Source organism: Gouania willdenowi, chromosome 4 (assembly GCF_900634775.1).
Source record: "Gouania willdenowi chromosome 4, fGouWil2.1, whole genome shotgun sequence".
In the NCBI taxonomy this organism is placed as follows: Eukaryota; Metazoa; Chordata; class Actinopteri; order Blenniiformes; family Gobiesocidae; genus Gouania; species Gouania willdenowi.
This window is the reverse complement of record NC_041047.1, coordinates 26,319,912-26,337,218: the sequence shown is the minus strand read 5'-3', so window position 1 is coordinate 26,337,218 and position 17,307 is coordinate 26,319,912. Positions and strand designations below refer to the sequence as shown.

The following is a 17,307-nucleotide window of genomic DNA, read 5'->3' as shown; positions in this document are numbered from 1 at the left end:
TTGCATTAGTAAACTACACTCATGTTTCCTATTAGTGAGTGAACAATGCAAAGCTTGGTGAATTCAGCTTCATAATGATAGGAAGACCCACCCTTACTAGCAACATGGCAACAGGGAACATTTTATGGAATTATTTGAGGAAAATTGCAAGATCAATTTGAGATTAAAAATGGTAGATACTAGATTGGTACTGAAAGTAATCTAAATATAGATAATAATTAATTTTATTTCAAATGTCATGAGCAAGTTAACATTTGGAAATTTACACAATGCTTTGTTTTTTCTCTGTCATTTTTATTGCATTCTGGGGACCAAATAGGATTCTCTAATGAGCTAAATTTGGCCCCCAGGGAAAAAAGACGTTTAAAATTTAATGCACACAAAAATAATTTAAATAGTTCAATTGAACATACCAATTTAAGTATCTGCTTTGAAAGGTGGAATAAGAACTTAGGTAAAATTAAGAGTTTTTTATTTTAATTAATTAAAAAAAAAACAGAGGAAACACTTTAGAGAAAGATATACCCCAAGACTGGCGACTTGTACATGTTTTATTCTCTCAAGTGTCAAACTTCGTGTTTTGAATTTGCTGTTAGTGTATTTCCCTGCACTGAAATGAGTCAGTGTGCCAGCTAAAGATAACACAAATCTCTTAACAGCCAAAGTCAAGTGTTGTGCCTGGAGAGGTTTTTAATATTGCGAGGCAATATGGAAGAAAAATATTTGCTGTTTTGCAAAATGCATCATGGATTTGAAGTGTAAATGTTGGAAGGAAGGAATAAAACCGTGAGATATTTCTACACAGCAGGGGGGAAAATAGGTCGTAAATCAGTGTTTAGTGACATAAAAAGTGTTCATTTAACAAAGGAAAATGATTTTACTCTGAAAATATAGATTTCATGATATGTAATGAACCAAAACCTTTTTTTTAAAGGAAACAATTGACATTTTTATAGTCTTATAAAAATGCTTTACCGTCTTTCTCACCATATTAAAAGCCTGTCTCCCAGCGCAGGCAGCTGTGTGCTTTTAAGGTGGTATGACTGGAAGCGCCCATTTTGGCAGATGAATGATTGAATCCTTCAACAGCCCCAGGTTACACACACACACACACACACACACACACACACACACACACAGAGACTCACTGTTTGGTTTTAATGAATTATTTCAAATCTTGCAGGTCTCTAAATGTAATCTTGCTGTATAGAGCCGACAAAAGTACTTTTAATTTACCTTCAGTAACACGTCGCAATGATTATCAACCTCCAGTCAATGATCAACATGTATGACTTACTTGTACTTGACTACAATTTCAATCAAGTCACAGTACTTCTACTTGAGTAGGATATATTGGTACTTTTTAGGATATATCAGTACTTTTTACTCTGACTTTTGGTTAGAACAAAAGTCAGAGTCAGAAATGCAAGGGAAGTACGTATCTTTCCCACATGCAACACCCCATATATCTGTTTTTTTTTTCATACAGGGATATTACAGTAACTATTTTGTTTTGCCACAATATGGGAAACACTTTATGGTCATTGTTTTTGAACACATCCCAATCAAACCAAACGACTCAATGAGGAGCAGAACTAGTAAAACCACACAACAGCTGAACCCATCAATTATCTCTTTGGGCATTTAAGCATCTCTATTTCCCCATTTTATTGTACTTGAATTTTTATAACTGCCTCTCCGGGACAGATAAAGGGAGAGCTCTGCCTGCCATGTGTCTCAGACAGTGATTCAGTGAAAATGGTTGTTGTTCTCTTTTGTTTCCTCTCCTACCTGGGATTGTTCTGATGTGTCAGGCCAAGCCCTGAGGGTGTGTTGAGTTTCATAAAGCAAAGGACGGGGAGCAGGAGTGTGACAGAGTACTGTCAGGTAGACTTTAATTCAGTGATCTGCAGTCATTATGGGAGCCATGCAGAGCGGGAGATGCTCATCTAGTTGACGTCAGGTATCACAATAGAAGTCTGGACTCATGAGGTTAAGCATCTACAGCAGAGGTGGGCCACAACACATGTGTTTGTTTGATCGAAGGGCCACATTATGTACATTCATATCAGCATTCAGACTAATCACCAATCCGAGCATTAACACAGGAAAGAACAGAGTTAATTGTGTGTTTTTCTGTCATTCTGTGTGTGTGTTGCTTCTTATATGCATTTTTGTTGTCTTTTTGTGTGTTTTTGAACCACATTATGTATTTGTGTTGTCATTTTGGAGTCATTTGTGTGTTTTTCTGTTGTTGTTTGGTTTCTGTTGGCTTGCTTTTTGTGTACTTTAGTTATCATTTTCTGTAATGTTGTATGTTTTTTGAGTCATTTTGTGTTTTATACTTTCAAAAATGGTTTTCGGGAGTATCTTGGTCGGTTTGTTTGCGTGTGTGTGTGTTTATTTGTCTGTTTGTGTACACGATAACTTATAACTTAAGTTATGAACGGATTTTGATGACATTTTCAGGAAATGTTGATAATGGGTTAAGGAACAGCAGAATACATTTTGGTGATGTTCTGGCAACCAAAAGAAAATATATAGATATATATCCCATTCATTTCCCCATCCACACTGTGAAACTCCTGTTAAACATTTAGAACACTGATGATGTCATCAACAGTGATGTTATCAGTGTACGATCTTGTGCACAAACAAACAAACTCACACACACACATCAGACTGACGAACATACTTCCGAAATCCGTTTTCATTTTGGAACAGTGTCTCCATGGAGAAGTACGGATCTTATCGGCCGTCTGCGCTTGTTCATTTTTGTAATTTTCTGTGTTTCTGGAGTTTATTCTTCTCTTTTACTGTATTTTCCTTTGGGGACAGCATACAATTATTCCCCCTACATCTGATCCAGTGTTTCGTTTCACACATCTGTCCTCTTGGAGGGCAAATGAGACAAACCCACAGCTGTGAGTTTCTTTGTGTCCACGCACATTTTATTACCTCACAAAGAGAAGCTGCTCTGTTAACGACTTAACTAAGTGAAACTGATCAATAAATTGATTGTAAATGGGTTGTTTCCCATGTCTTTAACACAAATGGGAAAAGCTGTATTGTCAGGATTATGTTGTTTTTATTCCCCAATTCAGCCAGAAACATTTCACATCCATCAGTAATACAGTCGATCACACATGCACCACACACTGTCGTAAATGGAGCTGAATACAATGGAAGTAACAATTTGAAAATGAGTTATTTCTGGCTACAGGGTGGCAGCACACAGGATGAGTGCACCCAGCTGGGGTTTGCATGCTGCTGGAACGCCCGACTGACTTCTCTCACTCTCAGTCTGCTCAAAAGAGCAAAGCTGAGCAGTAGAATAAGGAGCAGGAGGCGTTTGCCTCCCAGCGTCACTCACAGTGCATCCAAGGTTGCAGGGGTCTGTTTAAGAAGGGCAGGCCTTAAACGCCCACAAATACTGTATGATGCAAACTCATCCACTGAGTGAAAGGTCAAATGTCTCAAAGTGGCAAAACACAATGATTTAAACTTAGTGAGAATGCTTTGGCTGGTAAGTTGTTATAGATTGATGAAACTTCTTGAAAACTTTGGGTCAATGTGAGTATGTGCAGCTTCTTAGCTGGGCAAGAGATATTTTCTGTGTTTCTGCTTGTATACAAGTAAGCTCATGCAAATTAAATATTGCACAACTCATACTGACTAGTAGTTAGAATACTTTGCAATACAGCAAGTGTCCTATTTTAAAGCAAACCGTTGGAACATCAGTGATATCAACCATAGTTATGCCCTACTAGTACAGTAGTCCCACGTTTATTGCGGGGGTTACATTCTAAAAAATAATCCTCAATAGGCGAAATCCGCAAAGTAGTCACCTTTATTTTTTACAATTATTATACATGTTTTAAGGCTGTAAAACCCCTCCCCACACACTTTATACACTTTTCTTAGACAGACGTGGACATTGTGGGTTTTGTCGAGCAGAAAACTTGCAAACATACAACACTTAAGAGTGCGCAGGATCAAAAAATGTCTCCATTCCCTTCATATGCGAATTTGAAGCGAAGCACCACCCACCAGCGACACATCCAACTCGGTGAGTTTCACTGCCTGCTGAAGCGAGGAGCTGTGCTCTTTTTTCTCCTCTCATAAACATAAACCCCCTGTGAAAAAAGCCGGTGTGATTAGCGGCTAATGCTATCCTACTGCAGTGCTACAGAGAGAATTTTTACTTTTTTCGCTTGTAACATATTTTCAGTCTACCATTGCTGCTAGTAACACAGAATTAAAAGTAGATCAACATTTTTGTTTACTAGTACTACTCGTGCACTCAAAATCTCATTAGTAGTACTAGTAAACTGTTATTAGTTTACTAGAAGCACTAGTAAAGCCAAAAAATTAACTAGTAGTACTAATAGACCTAATGCAAATGAACTAAATCCAGTGTAACCCTGTCGCCCTGCTGCTCCCCCTCCCAGTCTGCCGTTCAAATTATCACGAGACTTGATGCGCGATGATGTTATAGTATGACGCTGCCCTTTAAACATGGCCGCACTTTTAGTATATGATCATGGGCGGTAATGCTCCTTGCCTTGGTTGCCAGCCGCCGTAAACAACACAGAAGAAAAAGAAGAAGAAGTATGCAACCGTGTGTGTGGAAGCTGGTCGTCTATACCTCTACAGTTGCCTCTACCTCTGTGGAAAGAGATCGCTTTCTTAGAGGGACTAGATCACAAATGAACTGGCCAGGTTTGATGGTGAGTTAGAAGGCTGTGACCCGAATGATCGGAGGACACAACAGGCGAGTTCTACCAATGCGGTAGGAGGCGCTGTAGCCCTCCACACACATACACACTCACTGGACTGCTCTTTGTGAGTCAACCACTTCTGGGTCTCAGTAAGCGCTGGCCCCTTGCGTGGGTGAAGTGTGGATATATGGAATAACCATCCTTTAGATATAATGACTTTGAACACGTTGGAATCATTGGACATTTTTCACCACTTTGTATAAATTGTAAATACTTGTAACTACTTGTAATATAATTCACTTCAGCATATCAAGTCTGTGTCTGTGCCGCTTTAAACATTTCCACTTTTCTCCCAGAGCTCAACTTATTCTTCTCAATCTAGCCATATATTACACATCACAGCATTAGTGTATCAATTACAGCTGTTACACCAGCTCCCTGATTGGTTCTAATGTTTTCGAAAGCTTCACAAGCACTTTTTACTTCATTAGTAATGTTTACTCGAGCAGTAGTAAAACAAAATTGATTACATTTTGGGCTATATAAGGATTGATGTCACGGCTTTCCTTGCGATTTAGGTTGTAGACCTCAAGAATTGCAAGTGTGATGCATTGGGACCATGATCCAATTTTATGCCTCATGGAAATGAACACCATCAGAAGAACGGGGGGATTTTTGAGGCATTGATGCTCAACTCCAGTCCTCCCGCATGTTTTGAATAACTCGGCTTCAGCAAACCTCCCTGTGAAGGTAGCTCATTATCAGGCCTTCTGCAGAGCTGCAGGATGAAACATTCATTAGATTCAGGTGTAGCGAAGCAGGAGAACATCCAGAGCATGCTGGGCAGGGTCCCTTCAGGACGGGAGCTGGCACCCCTGCTTTACGGTCATGAAAACATGGCTTGTTTTCAACTATTTGAAATGCCGGATGCTCATTAATCTGAGCTCAACACGCTATTTTTTGGGCAGCACATTTGTCACTTTTACATGCTCAGCGACTGTGTTGAAGCATTAGCTAACATGTTAGCAAACAGCTTTTTGAAGCCACTGCATAAATATTTTATAAAGTGTTTGCATGGTTTTTAATCTGTGTACAAATAAAATATTAATAGATTTCTCTAATAGGCACAGTTGGATTGAAAGATCTATTGCACAAACCTCCTAAAAGACATACAATATACATCCCGATATATCAACAGTGTTGGGAGTAACTAGTTATTTTTGTCATATATTACTGTAATATATTCTTTTTTGAAGTAACTCAGTGGTGTAACTATTTACAAAAGTGAAAAGTTGTAATATATTACTATTTACAATTAAAGTAACTCAAGTTACATGCATATTTAATTTAAATGCATATTTGCTTTGTTTTCTCACTGTTTGCAATTATTTGAGAAAAAAAAGATGATAATTATAGTTAAATATAACTTATGGGAAACAAAAAAGAGCTTTTTGCTCCTGAAACAGCTGAAGTATTTGAAACAAAATTAAGACTGATTATTCAAACACTATCAGTGTGATATAATTAGAGTTCTGGACCAAAAGTAACTCAAAGTAGTGTAACTCGGTTACATTTAGAAAATAGTAATATTGTAATGCAAATATATTACATTTTTATCCCAGTAACTAGTGATATAAATACATGACAAGTTTAGAGTAACTTACCCAACACTGGATATCAATAATTACAAATTTCCCCTTCACAAGTCCAAAATGGTATGAAATACAGTTTATTTCAAGTAACTAACTGTCATTCAAGTACTAATATCAAAAACAACTGGTATGTTTATGAAATTGTCCCATTTTTAACTTTTGCTTCTATGACAGATTCTGATTCTGTGTTTTTAAAGTACCCACATACATCTATCAAAGTACCCAAATGTTTTATGAATATAAAGTGTACTCAACTTCCAAGCTAAAATGCACTGAGGAATGAGGTATTTGGACAAGGTCTGATGTGGTTCACTGACACCTAGTGACCGGGTGTTTACGTGCTATGCATATGTTAGTGCAATTAAATGGTTTTTCCATTAAAAACGTGATTTAAAAAATCCATTTGGATTTGATCGATACAATAATTGAGCGGTGAAAAATCGATTTTTTTTTTTTTTTTTTTTTTTTCCCACACACTTAATATTCATCTTTCAAGGAAGTTTTAGCCCAAGATGGCACATGTTAAAGGGCACAATCCTACAAATCCTAAAACAATTTCAAATGTTAAACTTTTTTTTTGTCCAACACAATGATGAATTGGTGTACCTGGATAAATAAACAATTAACCTGCATCTCTTACAGAAGGTTGGGAACTACTGCTCTGCCTCTCTGGGTCATACAGAGATGTGTTCATGCTAGATGGCGCTCCACATGTGGTCAGACAGAAATAGCCTGTTGGTCTCCTGCAGTTCTCATCAATCCCAGTTTGTCTGAAGCTGCCGTGCACAGGCTCTGAGCAGTTATCACATCAGCACACCTGCTCCATGAGCAGGAGCTACTGTGGTTCTCCCAGAGACCATTACAGTGTGTGTGTGTGTGAGATTGAAGCAGTGCAAACACACAGAAGACCAATTGTCCACGTTCGCCCTCAAGCACTGACCTTGATGTTTAAGAATTTTCTTTTATGATCTGTAGTATTGTACAATACATGACTAGAGTATATGTGTTAGTCATACATATGATCTACCATCCATACCAAGTCCAGCACAGAGACACAGGCTATGCTATGGTGATAACACGGCATCTCTATGTAATGTACAGCAAGCTTACAGTCCTCTAGTACAAGGTTCTCAACCTTTGGGTTGCGTGACACTGGGAGGGGGTCGCCAGATGCCTTCAAGAAACTAAGAATGTTTTTAGAACAATTTGAGCCCATTTTGCTTATTTTTTACTCTTTTTCTGCAACTACACCAAACTTGCCATATTTTAACCTATTTACATCACTTTTTCTTGCCATATTTTTTCTCCTTTTATTGCATTTTTGCTACATTACTCCCATTTCTGCCACTTCTCCATCAAATGTTAATGCCCTTTCTGCACATTTTTTCCACTCTCAAGACATTTTCGGCACTTATAAACCCTTTCCACCACTTTTTGACCTAATGTCGCATAAAGTGACCCGTTATTGCCAATTTTGACATCTTTACACCATATTTCATGCTTATTTTTGCCAATCTAACTACATTCACAATTTGCCATGCCCATTATCTGCCAGTTTAAACTAATTGTTCCAGCTGTGTTGGCCACTTTTTCTGTCCATTTTTGACCACTTTGATTTGCAACTCTTAACCAATTTCAGTGGTTTTTAAAATCCCATTTCATCACCTTTTCCACCCTTTTTCGTCTCTTATAATCCATTTCATTTCTAATTAAAACAAGGATTTACATTTTAAGATGACTATACAGTATACTATGGCACAAATAATAATAAAGTTCCGTGATAACAGTGGATATTATTCAGATAAATAAATAAATGTGGTTATCGCAGATTTATAGAACAATGGACCATCGTTTTGCTGACTTTATGGATGGCCACCTTTATTCCCCCCTTATAGATGGCCATATCTCCACATGGCTGTTCTTCAATGTTCATGTGTGTGTTCAACCACCTTCAGCTACAGTGGGAGTCCCCAGTCTCTGGCACCTTTATTTTGGTGGTCGCAGACTGAAAAGGTTCAGAACAGATGCTTTAAAGATTGGTGATAAATAATGATAGGGACAGAGGCCTCTGTCGATAACCTGCTGTCATATTGTCCATGTTTACATGTGTTTTCAGAAAGCTTATGGATACTCCTCCAACAAAGCTGTTGCGCTCGTAACTCTTGGTGCAGAGTGGATCTCACTAGATGATTCATATTTTCCTGAAATAGTATAAGAACAAACTTCATAGTAAACTTTTTGAGGATAGATAGTGTGACGAGATATATTTCTCAAAAAGGCAAATCATTACTGTCATAGGAATAATCAATGTCTTATTAATCCCATGTTGTCATTGTTAGTGAAGTTATTGCATTTTTGCAGCAACAATAAACATGAACTGCCCCCTGGTGAATGCACTGTGTAGCATCCTGACAACGTAAAGGACGTAATGAAGTATGTGAGCATGAGGGACCAAAACATTAGATGCAACAAATTCCTTTATTTTATTTGTAAATGGAGAATAAACAGATCATCGGCATCTCTCTGGTAAACCTGTTTGTAGACATTTTGGGAGATTTTTTTGATCTAATAAATGAGTCTCATTCATGCAAAAAGCTCAATTAGATTTTATTTAAACCTTGTGGCTGCTCTTTGATGCTCAAAATTGAGTTACTTGTAATAGTGCTTCCCAAACTGAGGGGCGCAATATAAATAAACATTGGGAAAAAAATGTTTTTTGTACTCACAATTTTATCATGACTGATGAGTTTTGAAGAAAAATAGGCAAATTTTTACCTTTTTCAAATTAAGGTTTTTTTTTTGTTTGTTTTTTTTTCCCCATTTTGTTGAAAAAAGTTTTGCAATGGGGATGGCCCACTGTTAATTATTTAAAGCAGGGTGCAACAGAATAGGTTTGGGAATGAGGAGAGTGGTGGTTTAGTGGTTAAGGATGCTGAGCTTGTAATCGGAGGGTCGCCGGTTTGAGTCTCACCCAGGCGAACACTGGGATCTTGAGCAAGTCCCTCAACCCCCAGCTGTTCCCTGGACACGGCACCGTGGCTGCCTGTTGCTCCCTAGAGATGGTTACAGAGATACAGAGAACAAATTTTGTATATGTACCTGTATGTATGACTATAAAGGCTAATTATTATTATTATTATAAAAGAGAATGTTCATTGTACAAAATCACAATTTAGCTGATTTTCTTTGCATCGTACTGGGTATTTTGTACCTGGTGTCTTTTTTTGTCCTGGCAGCTCTTTGACACAATAAGTTATCAGACTCAGATCAGATTTTCACTAATGTGTGTAAACTTATCCTCAGTCTGTCTCTTCTTTCCTTGACATTCCCCTTCTACTGGCCTCACTAACCTCACTTTTGTAAATCAATCACTTTAAAGTAATGTAAGACTGCAGTGGGCTGTGCATCTCTGTTCCAAAGAGATGTGTTATCTATATTTCAGCAGAAATAGGTTTCATATTTCCCCTGTGTGTATTCAGCTTGCAGTAGCAGTAATTGTAGCTCATCTGCGGTGAGTTACTTGCCTGTCTGGGCGACACTGATACATGGATAATATCCTGACCTGTGTGTCTGTTGGCTTCTGTCCATTTTATGAGTGCGGAAGAGGAAATTTGAAGTCAGACAGCTCGGAAAGATTATCCAGACTTGGCCGAACACTGCAACCTATTATATAGGCTGATTGGTTCAAAACAGGGTTTATTCTTCTGTGCAAGAAAATTAAAGGGCACGTCCCTAATTAAACTGCTCATTACTTTCATTGTTTTTGACATCATTGGGTGTAATAGTACGGTTGAATTCATTAACGACATTTAAACACCATTTGTATCATGTCAAACACCATCACTCCCTAACAGCGATATACTAATGAGTTCTGCCAGACACCATTGTATTTTCAGCACCACGGGTTTTTGTTTTTTTTAGATAGCAGCACTTTGGATCAACTCTGACTCATTTTGTTCATGACATCGCTGCTCGTTTACGTATTTGAGGCTTCTTTATACTTTGCTGGAACAAAACAAGCTGGTTGATCTTGAATATTGACACAGTCCGAGAAAAACGTGGCCATTCAGTCAGTCTGCAACAAATGCATTAATTGCGATTAATTAATTACAGTTAAAAAATAACGCAGGTAATCATTTTTCTAGCACTTCAAACAGCGCAGAACCTTTCTTTTTTTCAAGAATTTCCAGTATACCCATAATACTGATGCACAGGCTACAATACAAGATGGGAGACTACCCTGAGACTACCGTGCTTCTGAACATTGTTAGCGTTAATTTTGCTTTATAAAAACACCAGATGGAAAACACAAGCCTAGTTCTTTGCAAATCGAGCAAAAAGAGTTTGCCAATCACCGGAGCTTTGCAGCCACTGCTACCACCTCAATGCTAAACATGTAGCGGCTAGCACGGAGCTTCTCGTCTGCAGAGACTTCCTGGTGATAATAGATGAGACAGCCTTGAATAGCTTGAATAGGGTGTCTGTTATTGCTCATATTTTTTCCATCCGTCTTCTCTACCCATTGATCATAATCATTGTTGTGGAGCCAATTCTAGTTGAAAGGTTCCCCTGGCAGAGCATGTCTTAGACAAGTTGTCAGTAAACCACAGGATTTAAATTTAAAGCTGCAGTCCACACTGTTAAAAAGCTAGCATGATATGAGCAAGACCGCATCTAAGCTCCAGATCCTCCTCCATCTTCTGTATGCTCCTGTCGAGGCTTAGGGGCCCTATTCTCTTAAGTAGACTTAAGTGCTTTTTTGCAAGCCTGCAGTTACGCACTTCTCTCCTATGCATATTCTCCGGTCCAGGTTCCTGACACACCCACACCGTGTATGGAGCCAAAAACCGCGTAGTCTGTGAATGAAGGCGGGCTGAAGGAAAGGAAGCAGTGATGTCCTTTTTTGGGCTGTCTAGAAATTCCGGAACATGGAGTTTTCCCAACGCTTGTAAATGTCATTGAAATCCGAGAAATTTAATTTGAAATACCTTCATTGATAAACAATGTAACAGGTTGATTTGATCAGATCATTGATCAGATTATTGCACTGTGAGGATCGGCCACATTCTGTTGGGGTCACAGTTAAAATCTCTCTCCTTGATTAGCTCTTCATCATCATCATCTTCCGTGCACATTATGTCACATCGTCATCATCATGTCATTAATGTTTCACTTGTTATTTACTCTGGTAGTGTGAGCAAACTGTGGCTTTATGTCAGAGTTTGTAACGAGCTGCAGCAGCAGCAGCGCACACACACACACACACACACACACAGCTAATAAGCTCCGCGATGCACGGGTAAAATAAAATGAAATCTAACATTTTCTCCTGTCTAGAACTGGTAAATGTGAACATATTAGTAACGCTGATGGTCAATCCTTTGGCGTGCTTGTGTGACTCCTACCACCCCTGTGACAGTGTGTCAGTGTCGCTTTGAATCGATTTTTTCCGGGAGACTTTTCTGCAATATTATGAGTTTGTGTGGCTTAAAATGTAACTAAGTCCATATTTCTAGTGCAAAATAATGCTTCACCTTATCAGGGCACTGCACTTATTCCAGGGTTAGAAGCGCGTAAGAGGAAAAGGACTGAAGAATGTGCGCAAAGCCAGATTTGAATGGGAACACCCTAATTTCAGGGATGCTCCACCCACAGAGTGTAATTGGGACGAAGGCGCGCAGCGACTGACTTAAGTACTGGGGGAGAATAGCGTGCAGCCAAAAACAGCGCCGCTTTGCGGCTTTTTGGACTTATGCGCATGGGAGAATAGAGCCCTAGTTGCACAGAGTAGGTTCACTTTGCTCACCAATTGTTCCACAACTCCAGTCTGCGAAGCTGTAATAAACAAAAACAATCTGCAGTAAATGTCACCAGAATATGACATTTTATGAGTAAACAGACTTTTATGAAAGGGGTGGCCAGAGAGTAGACAGGGCTTAGTCATATATTTGTGTACTAATACTGCTTATTTTGAGCACTAATAAAATCATTTTTCTCACTTGAAGACCCTGAGCTTGCTCACTTAACATGTTGTGTAATGTGTTATATCAACCCATTTCAATGTGTACAAACATGAGACACGTGACTGACGTGCGCGCGCATACTCGGTGCAGAAACCATGTTGTTTACATATGTAACGCTTGAAAAATTGAAAAAGAATGAACCGCTGTTGAGGCTCAAAAATAGTTTGAAACATGTAGAAACCTTATCACCTGAGGACGCGGCTGCTTATTTAAGGAAAGTCACTTTAAGTACAGGTGAACGATTGTGGGACCCATGCAGCATTCCCGAAAACGAGTGCTCATCTGATGGGCGCTCCTGGCCCGATGTTCAATGGCCAGACATTTATACATATCTGATAGAAAAACCCAGTGTATTTATAAAAGAAAACCTAAAAGCATTAAGTTTCTCGATGATTATAACTGTTATGAACGGGTTTATGTGTATTTCCGTGTATTCTGATCAATTTCAACAGATGAGTTTCCATCTCTACATTAAGTTTCCTCCTCCAACGTCTGCATATCAGTCACATCAGCCTGTCTCATCTATTTTTCTGAAAAGGGTGCCCACCAGTCGGCATGTTGTAAAATTTAGGTCCTGGATGGTTGGTACTCTATTTGTGCAATCAACAACGAAACACGATGGCATTGTGTTGTTTTTATACGAAAACAAAAGTGTTTCAATCGCGTGCCGATGTTCTCTGGTTGTTTTGCACCGAGCCCTGCACGTGCATGCACTAATTTTAGTATGCATATGTTACACGAAATAGGTCTATTAATCTAGTGCTACGTAGGGCTGCACGATTATGGCCAAAATGATAATCATGATGGTCTTGATCAATGTTGTAATCACGATTATAGAGAAAAATCTGTATTTCTTTTTGCACTATGAACAGTTTACAGTGCCAATTGAAGCTTTGAATAAGAATTATACCAAATAAATAAATAAATGAACCCAAGAATTTAAAATGTTGCAATGGTAACTGAATAAATACACGAGCTGCTTCTTACTAATGATTGAGAAAGTGCCTGATGTGATATGCAGCAGAGCCCATATTTTAAATGTAATTATTGCCAATACAGGTACAACATGTGTATCTCGTGTCGTTTTAGATGGACACATCCAACCACCCATTTATAATCTGTTGCCTTCTTATCCCGACAAGGTTCCCGACCTGGCAGTGGGTCATCATATCATCATCAGTTCAAGCAGAAATAAACATTTCAGTTATTTATCCTCCAAACTCCAGTTAATCTGAGTTTCTATCTGTGAGACATCATCACTGAACGAAACACTGAGCATTCAACGTGTATATATATTGCATGTTTGCTTCTGTCGTTGTGCATTTGACAGCATGAATATTTCACACCGTATCGAGGCAAAGTGATCATGACAACATCTGTAGCTCAGTGGATGTTTGGCAGCCTATCACTGCCATGCACCTCGGTCAGTGTCGCGGCCGCTTTTAGAGATGTAATCTTGCATTAAATTTTAATAGGGCAGCTTTAGCCCAGCCCTGGTGATGGCTCATCACACTTTCAGAGGAGGAACACTTGAACAGGTTGCAGTATGATCTCTGTGTCAGCAAAGCTATTACAAGGCTCAGTGAGTATGAGCACATTCCAGACGGTGGGTGATAAGCAGGTGTACGTACAGTAAACATAAGCGCATATGTGTGCAGTTTCACCAAGTATGAAGGTCTTTCACACTTTTATTCATGCCAGGTTCAGTGTTTTCGTCAACACAAGCTTTTTTTTTTCCCAAGCTTCCATTCTGGTTAATCGCTAACCACTCAGCTTCAGCAAAACATTTCCCTTGACACAATCCTGTTTTATGGTCCATTTTAAATGCTAAGTAAACGAAAGAGCTGAGTGGAGATGCTCTCCAAACTTTGAACGAAACCAAGATAAGATTAATCCTTGGAGGGCTAGGAGGAAGTACAAGCAGCGTAAAATGTCACATAACACTAGATCCTTTTTTTTATATAGCTCTGATAAGCATCTGCTTAGTTTGGGAAAACCATATTATATATTTTGAATGAATGTGTGAGTGAGTGTCTCATTGGAGACTTTGACCTTTTACATGCTCAACCCACAATATTTGGTTGTGTGGTTTACGCTCGTACTTTTTAGGATCCTACTTGGCACAGCCCAATTTTTTACTAGAGAATACAGTAGTCCCTCGTTTATCGTGGGGGTTACATTCTAGAAATAACCCGCAATACGCGAAATCCGCTAAGTAGTCAGCTTTATTTTTTTACAATTATTATACATGTTTGAAGGCTGTAAAACCCCTCACCACACACTTTATACACTTTTCTCAGACAGGAATTAACATTTCTCTCTTGTTTAAACACATACAGCACTTCAGAGTCACACTGCTAGTGATCAGACATTGATGCCGAACGCATTCAGAGTCTTTGTTGACGATGACGTCAGGCCGTCAACATGGACACCAGTCTGTTCACCCATTTAACTATGGAGTAGAAGCTGTGTGTGACCACCTGGAGCTGTATGACACAGCCTTTATAACCGGGACCGGACTAGGAATGATTAGGCGTGGAGGAGAATCAGCGAGAAGGTGGTAGTAGCAGGTAAAAGTTCTCTCTGTAGCACTGAGCTAAGATAGCATTAGCCGCTAATCACACCGGCTTTTTTCACTGCTAGTTTATATTTATGACATGAGAAAAAGGAGCGCAGTTGGATGTGTCGCTGGTGGGTGAACGCAGCATTAGCTAATCAGGATGCAGAACACCATGCGCGTTCATACGCTATAAAAAAAAATGCATCCAAAAATGCACTGTAAAAAAATCTGCCGCGAAAGGTGAACCACGATTTAGTGAGGGACTACTGTAATTATTAAAAAGCTTTTAGCCAGCATTAAATGAAGAAGTCGCGTACCACTGGAGCAGCTTGCCCTGCAACAGGATTTTTTGTGATTTTTAATCTGCTGTTCACCCTGAGTCTTCTCGCATCCACTCCAGTAACCCCTTAAAACCAGCAGTGGAAAAACAGGTGTGACAAAACATTTTTAATCCAGACCCATTTTACTGTTATAAGATTATGTTGGCAGAATAACCCCACCTAAGGTGTCACCGCTGATTGTACAGGTTTCCATTTGCAGACAGATGGCAAAGAACAAGTTTCCATTTCAGTGTAATAAGTCGTTACTAATTGTCTACAGATTGGATTAGTCTCCCACTCGGCTGCAGCTGTGTTCAGTGCTGGACAGCACTGTCACTACTCATCAATGCTGAGAGAACGCAGCAAAAAAAAGCACATTTTGTCCCCCTGTTGAAGACGTTTGGGTGGAAATGGAAAATGTATTAGGAAATTAAATGTTTTCCAGATAAAGTCAAACCAATTAGATGTCACTGTACAATAGTGATGTGTCATTCACAAACAAGCTAGCACTAAGAACTGGTAACACTTATTGGACCTTTATAATTTCAACATTTGTTACTGTAGCACTTCACTGAAAAAAGGAAAACATCACTGTTGTTCATTAATGTATTAGATCTCATTTTATGGGATCAAAATTAATTAACAATAACATCCAACAAAGTATTTGGATCTTAAATTTACAAATAAAAACCCTATGTATTGTATGCTTGAAGCATAAAATGATGATTATAGATAATTTGGTAATAAATTAATGTAGGCAACACAATACTACTAGACTTTATTTCATATGGCACAACCAGGTCCACAGACATACAGTGAACATCTTTCTACTCTGGCTTTACAACTTATTTTCCGATCTCGATCCTAAAAAGCTCACGGATTAGCTTGAGAGAGGTTTCTCTCCCCTCTCTCAATGTGCCAGTGGGGATTTGTGTGCGGCACTAACACAGAAAACTACATGTTGTTCAACTGCAGTAACACCCTCTGTGGAGTGATTGACTGAGGAAATGGTCATGAGAAGTTCACCTTTCAGTTCCTGAGGCTTTCTCACTAAGGATGAGTTGATCCTTAGCTGCCAGGTACACTGCATGATTCACTGCGTTTTCCTCTGCAGCGCACGCATGGCCTCCCAGGTCCCAGTAATGTAGGCCGATCTGATTGGCTCTAGTTTTAGTCCCGTAACTAGACTGTTAGGGTTCAATCTTTTTATTTCACCTGTTCTCACTTTGTGGTGGCCAGTCAGGTCCCTGAATACAGTGGGTTGCCAGTTCTATTTTAAAGAAAAGCTATAGCTTGTGTATATATATATATATATATATATATATATATATATATATATATATATATATATATATATATATATATATGTATATATACGTCTTCAGGCTTGTGGGGTTAATTTGCGTTTGATTCTGTCTTTTAGTTTATTTAAGCATTTTAGTCATTAGTGATATTTTTTGTATTACAATTAATTTCATGATCAAAATAACTTAATATTTAGTGGTGCGCTGGTTAGTTTCGGATTTGGATTGGTTTATTGGTCAAAGTCAGAGCATAAACAGTTTACACTCTGATCACACCAAGAAATATAGACCATTTGACTTCTATATTTAAAAATACAATATCAAGTGATAATCAAAGCAAATAAATATACATATATACATATACATTATTACTTGATAATCAAAGCTTAAGTATATACATATGTACAGGTAAGTTCATACATACATACATACATACATACATACATATTATTGATACTGACATACAAAATAATGTTTAAGGAAGAAAAATTTAAAAACTTCTAGAAAATACTGCTCCTTTTATACACTCTTCTGTAACCCAGAATCACCTATGTACTTTTCCATCATAAAATCTTTGTACCTTTTTGAAAATATGTACATATTCATATTTAAATTCATGTGTAGTGCTGTTTTCCTCTCAAACCAGAAAATGTGCTTACAAACCCTGATGGGTTCTTCCTTTGCTGCAGTTGATCTTATTTTCATAGACCAAAAAAAGAGAAAGAAA

At 38.5% G+C, this 17,307-nt stretch overlaps 1 protein-coding gene across 1 annotated transcript in view; it reads left to right on the top strand.

Moving 5' to 3' along the window:
* LOC114461731 (neurocan core protein-like) overlaps nt 1-17,307 on the top strand; it is a 140,298-nt gene that overhangs the window by 43,257 nt on the left and 79,734 nt on the right.